Source organism: Bombina bombina, chromosome 6, assembly GCF_027579735.1.
Source record: "Bombina bombina isolate aBomBom1 chromosome 6, aBomBom1.pri, whole genome shotgun sequence".
Classification (NCBI taxonomy): Eukaryota; Metazoa; Chordata; class Amphibia; order Anura; family Bombinatoridae; genus Bombina; species Bombina bombina.
Window position 1 is genome coordinate 292,787,465 of NC_069504.1, and position 6,559 is coordinate 292,794,023.

The following is a 6,559-nucleotide window of genomic DNA, read 5'->3' on the forward strand; positions in this document are numbered from 1 at the left end:
CGACCACGGTGACGTCATCAGTGGGCACTAGGAGAGATCACATCGGCGGTCATCGTGAGGAGCGCTCAGGTTACAACTTTGGATATTCACATCTAATTAGCCACTAGTGCTCTCAATGCCTAAAAGATCTGTGATCCTGTAAGTAGTTCTATGTGTGCGGGGTTTGTTTGTTTTTGTCCGTACTTACTTCACCAGGAAAGTTTCCTTGTCCTTTTGTCCTTTACAGACATACTGCTACAAGGATGCCATCTTGGAGGACGGCCCAGGTTTTCCACTTTCTACATATACGGACTGTGTTTTTCATTTGTAAATATACATTTGTTATTCCTACCCCACGGCATTGGATAGACTTTTAAAAATGAACAAGGGTTTAATTCATGAAATCTTTTATATGTCTATATTTTGCAGAATTTTTACCTATTTTTACCTATTTACCGCTGCGACGATAAGCGCAGCTCTCCCGTTTGCCATTTTGTCAAATTGATTGACAGATGACGATTCTTAAAAGAACCAATCTTGTTTCCCCCTGGGCCGTGACGTTTACGCAAAGGGGCTGAACACCCCGGGTGGGGGGGGGGGGGAGGAAACAAGGATTAGTTATTTTACAAATCGTCATCTTTCAAACATTTTGACAATATGGCGGGCGGGAGAGCTGTGTTTATCGTCACAGCAGTAAATAGGTAAAAATTCTGCAAAATATACACATATAAAAGATTTCATGAATTAAACCCTTGTTCCTTTTTAAAAGTCTATCCAATGCCGTGGGGCACTATTAGTAACTTGACATTCACTTTAAGTTACAGATTGCACAGGTTGCTTATTGTATCCATTGGGAATGTATTGCTTTCACCATACATTTTAGTTTGTATGTTATAACATAATGATGTATCATTAAAACTTTTTACATTTTTTTTTAAAACTTTTCAACATAGTGGCCTATGTAGGTTTGGATCGGTATCCAACACAGATATATATCTGTGTTTAATTAAATTTAACACATATTATTTTACTCTCTATAGCCTTTAGCCTTTTAGGATGAACGGAGATATATATAACAGCGCTTAGACTTAAAATACTTTTGCCTCTCTCTGTAAACCCCCTTCCTGGTCATGAATTTGAGATAATTTGTAGTTGAGAGTGGCGCTACTAAAAGCTAAAAAGTATTAAAAAACTAGGAGAGAAAATATATTTGTTACCTACTGAATATGTTTTTTATTATATATACTTTAACTAAAATTTATAGAAAATTAAATATCTATAGGAATAAGTATACCTCTATTGTTTGGATATACTGAAGCAAATCAAATCTTAAAATAACTGTTACTAGAATAATAGATAGGAATATAAATTGAGGATGAATAAATGTATTCTATTCATATAAATTTCAAATGCATTTTAATACAATCATAAGTATTTATTATATTACAATCATAAGATGAGAAAAAAATATAAAAATATATAAAATTTACAGCTGTATATCTATACAGATAAAATATTTCACTAATGGCTCACAAAATAAAAACAGATATTAATAAAATAAAATATTAATGAGAGAGCCCAGATGATTTTGAGTCTTTCCTAGTAAAGTAATGATGTCCACAAATATTACTAAGAAGTGTGGTCCGTATATTGAAACAGCAGATTTGTTATATTGTTGGATAGATCCTCTTAGTAACAAAATTGTTTCAAACAGTTCATATAATATCCAAGTACAATTGATAGAATACCAAAGTTCAAATGGAAAGAGTGGCAAAGTTCCCAAATGGATGTAAAAAATTCAGTCTGTTTAGCAGAGCGACAATCTTGCTAGTGTGTTATTTGCAGTAAATTTAAATGGCACTTTTTGAGGTATATCTGACCTGCTATATAAGTGGTCTTACCTCCTTCTTCATGTGTTAACCCCGCTTCGTAGGTGGTCTTACCTCTTTTTGAATGCGATTGAAGTCTCATGGCTTACCGGTCTTTTAAGCTTGGGTAAACGTAGCGGTGCAGCGATTCGGTTTTCTTCAACTTGCGCAAGCTCTCCTATAAACCGATGGCTTCTTTACCTGCTCTTAGTACTCAGGTGTACGCAGGTGTAGATCTGTGTAAGGTCCGTCGGTATTCCTGCACTTAGTACTCCTTGTACGCAGGTTACAGACAGGTAACTGATTTCTTTAGCTCCGACCAGTATAATAGTGAACCTTTTTGGAATGGGTTCCACAGTCTGGGTTGGCAAAGGGATTCCTTGCAATACAGCTTTCTATCACAGTTTCTACGCGTTTCACCCGCGTTCCGGGATTTTTCAAGATACCAAAAAGCCCGGAACGCGGGTAAAAGGCGGGTGAAACACGTAGAAACTGTGATAGAAAGCTGTATTGCAAGGAATCCCTTTGCCAACCCAGACTGTGGAACCCATTCCAAAAAGGTTCACTATTATACTGGTCGGAGCTAAAGAAATCAGTTACCTGTCTGTAACCTGCGTACAAGGAGTACTAAGTGCAGGAATACCGACGGACCTTACACAGATCTACACCTGCGTACACCTGAGTACTAAGAGCAGGTAAAGAAGCCATCGGTTTATAGGAGAGCTTGCGCAAGTTGAAGAAAACCGAATCGCTGCACCGCTACGTTTACCCAAGCTTAAAAGACCGGTAAGCCTTGAGACTTCAACCGCATTCAAAAAGAGGTAAGACCACCTACGAAGCGGGGTTAACACATGAAGAAGGAGGTAAGACCACTTATATAGCAGGTCAGATATACCTCAAATAGTGCCATTTAAATTTACTGCAAATAACACACTAGCAAGATTGTCGCTCTGCTAAACAGACTGAATTTTTTACATCCATTTGGGAACTTTGGTATTCTATCAATTGAACTTGGATATTATATGAACTGTTTGAAACAATTTTGTTACTAAGAGGATTTATCCAACAATATAACAAATCTGCTGTTTCAATATACGGACCACACTTCTTAGTAATATTTGTGGACATCGTTACTTTACTAGGATAGACTCAAAATCATCTGGGCTCTCTCATTAATATTTTATTTTATTAATATCTGTTTTTATTTTGTGAGTCATTAGTGAAATATTTTATCTGTATAGATATACAGCTGTAAATTTTATATATTTTTATATTTTTTTCACATCTTATGATTGTAATATAATAAATACTTATGATTGTATTAAAATGCATTTGAAATTTATATGAATAGAATACATTTATTCATCCTCAATTTATATTTCTATCTATTATTCTAGTAACAGTTATTTTAAGCTTTGATTTACTTCAGTATATCCAAACAATAGAGGTATACTTATTCCTATAGATATTTAATTTTCTATATATTTTAGTTAAAGTATATATAATAAAAAACATATTCAGTAGGTAACAAATATATTTTCTCTCCTAGTTTTTTAATACTTTTTAGCTTTTAGTAGCGCCACTCTCAACTACAAATTATCTTTAGCCTTTTAGGGGCACAGTGGTTTTGTGTATAGTTTCATTTATTTGAAGTATTCTTCCTTTTTTTCTATTATGTGTTAAACTCCCAGGGGAGAGTTTATTACCACTGCTATAAGGTTACAGCTCTAGCGCTTCTCATTTCCTACAACCTCTTGTAAATTTGTGGAAAATATGTGGAAACTTTACATTCATTTTCGTTAAATTAATGTAAATGTTCCTTTGCTACAGGTAAAAAGTTAATTTGTAGTAACTTACCTTTATCACGTTGGAGAGCTGTGCTAATCCTGACCCTTCTACACAGTCCCCAGGGGTGCGCTTATAGGAGGTTTAGCATATCAGATCCTTTAACTCAGGCCCTGGGATCCTCGGAGAGAGAGAGAGAGAGAGAGAGAGAGAGAATGAATCATGGTTGAAACGCATGTGTGCATTCCAACAAACCGGAAGTCTCTCAATTTCCGGTCTTACGAACATCATGTAAAAGTGAAAAGGCGCTATAACGTATGTTAGGATTGTGACACCAGAAATGACATTTCCGGTGTTACGATCCTAACATACGTTATAGCTGACATTAATGGACATGCACCATCAGCCCAGATCACAGAATCACATCTTGAGGTCTGGTAATTACGCTACTAGACTAAACCTTTGATCATTATAAGCTCCTTTTCACTTTTACACGATGTTCATAAGACCGGAAATTGAGAGACTTCTGGTTTGTTGGAACACATACATGCGTTCCAACCACAATTGCACACAATATGAGAGTGTTTGATTCAACATTAATGTTTTGATTGTTTAACACTATATAAGATTGTGATTTGACACTGTTTCTTTATTCTGATGAAGGGGTCTGTGTGAACCCCGAAACGTCAATAAAGACTCGTTTATGACCCATTATTGACAAGACCTGAGAGTGCTTTTGTTTGTTGCTCTCTCTCTCGCTCTCTCTGTATATATATATATATATATATATATATATATATATGTATATATATATATATATATATATATATATACACAGAACTGTGCAAAAGTCTTAGGCTACCTGTATATCTGTTGTTTTAGCAATGGTATAATATGACCATATATAATTATTTCTCAGTATCTTTTTAATATAATACAACCAGAAAATACAGCATATTGGTATGCAATATTAAAAAAAACAAAAAACTGAAAAAAATCTAAAAAAACAGCTTCTATAGGCTAAAGTGGCAAGTATTTAGTGTGACCTCCCCTTACACTTGAGCAAAAGCAGGAACCTGGCTCTCGTAAACCTAAATGGAATGGAACACTAATTAATGTAATTACTAACACCTTGTCCAACTATTTCAAGTCAAAATGACTGCTGGGAAAAAGGTCTATTACACCAGGTTTGTGCAAGACAAGCTTGATCATTACATACACATGTGGTATGAGTTTAACTCATTGGAAGCTTGCTAATAAGCCCAACTTTCAATTACATCATTCCATTCAAAATGCCATAGATCACAGACTATGACAGACATAAAATCATGCTTTTGCATCAGCAAGACCACTCTCAAAGGGAAATCAGCAAACAAACTGAATGCTCAAGATGTGGTATTCAAGCTGTTATAAAGACATTTGAAGAATCAGGGGAGGTCAAGGACAAAAAAAGGACTAGAAGGCCAAGAAAACTAGCAAGAACCTGGCTTAGCATCTGAACCTGATACAGTACAAGCAAGGGGCCTTGACACCTACTGTAATGTTTCAGTCAATCATGACTGTCTCTTTAGATAATTTCCTCCTCTCAAACTTAGTGTCTATTTAAGGGATCCTTCCTCCTCCACAAATTGCTTCAGTTATTGTGCTTTTTGTATCAAGTCACTTCACCTCTGGGCCTTGCTGTTTTGCCTGCTGATTTATTCTTCTGTTTGTCAGCTTCCAGCTTGTTTCAGGATTCCCAAGTTTGCCTGTCTATTTCTCAACCTCTGGATCTCCTTTTCGGCTTGCCTGCTGTATTTAGGATAGCTTCTCAATCATATTGGAGTTTCCCTGTCATTCTTCCACTTGACTGCCTGCATTTCCTGTTTGCCTGCTACAGCTGCAAAGTGGACCCTCACAGTCTCTCTTGTGAACAGCTTACACTGGATTTCTCCTCTATCTTCATAAAACCTGACAGGTACTGATTTATTAATCTACATTTTGTGCACATCACCTTACCAACCTGTGTGTTCTTTGGGAACTATTAAGTACATGCTAGGAAGTTCATCATAACATTCTTTTGAACTCCATTTTAGCTAAGGCAACTCCTCCTCAGCTTTAATCTGAGTAACGCTACATAGTATTTTCTATCAGAGCATAACTTCTCATTTTGTTTCTGATAATACTTTTAGCCACAAACTTATATATATAAGCAACATTTATCTGAAAAAGGGAGTATCATTGCACCTACTATGTTTTATTTAGAGTATAGGCAGATATTAATGAGTGTATTTGATGTGAGATAAAATATTATTGATACTTAGGAATAGTTGATATTGCTAAGAATGTTATGTATATCACACACCACTGCTAATATCTGGATACCTTGTGTTTTGTAGCCAGAAAATTTAACAAATAGGCACAAAGGAAGCAAAGTATGCAGTTGGTTCTTGTTACCACTAGATGGCGGATACACACTGCACCTTGGAAGATGGGAGTGGTCTGTGAGTACTTTGGTACATAATTGTGGATATGCCTATTGTATGGTAACCTTGACAATGGCCCAAGTGGAGGCCTAAACGTTGGAATTATGACATAATAAAAGTTTTGAAAAAGAAGAGCAGAGTCATAAGTGAATCTATGAATAATTACTGGATGAATATATATATATATATATATATATATATATATATATATATATATATATATTTAGAGAACTTGGTCACCTAGCACTTTAGTGATCCATAGATCGCCTGGGTGCAAGCCAAAAATTGTTAGTGATATATAATAATCTTGTAGAGATGGGCACTCACAGGACTTATAATTAAAACAGAAGAAGCTTTATTGAAGAGTTTTTCTAAAAAGTCATTTGATGTTTCGGCCACATGTCAGGCCTTTGTCAAGACAACATGTCATATATGTATAGTCGAAGAAGACACAAATGCGGC

General features: G+C 35.6%; 1 long non-coding RNA gene across 1 annotated transcript; it reads left to right on the forward strand.

The window, feature by feature from the left end:
• The first annotated feature begins 5,257 nt into the window (after nucleotides 1-5,257).
• Nucleotides 5,258-6,229, forward strand: LOC128665042 (uncharacterized). Its single transcript, XR_008402977.1, has 2 exons — nucleotides 5,258-5,589; nucleotides 6,011-6,229. It is a non-coding gene; the product is annotated as an uncharacterized LOC128665042 (long non-coding RNA).
• Nucleotides 6,230-6,559: the final 330 nt, after the last annotated feature.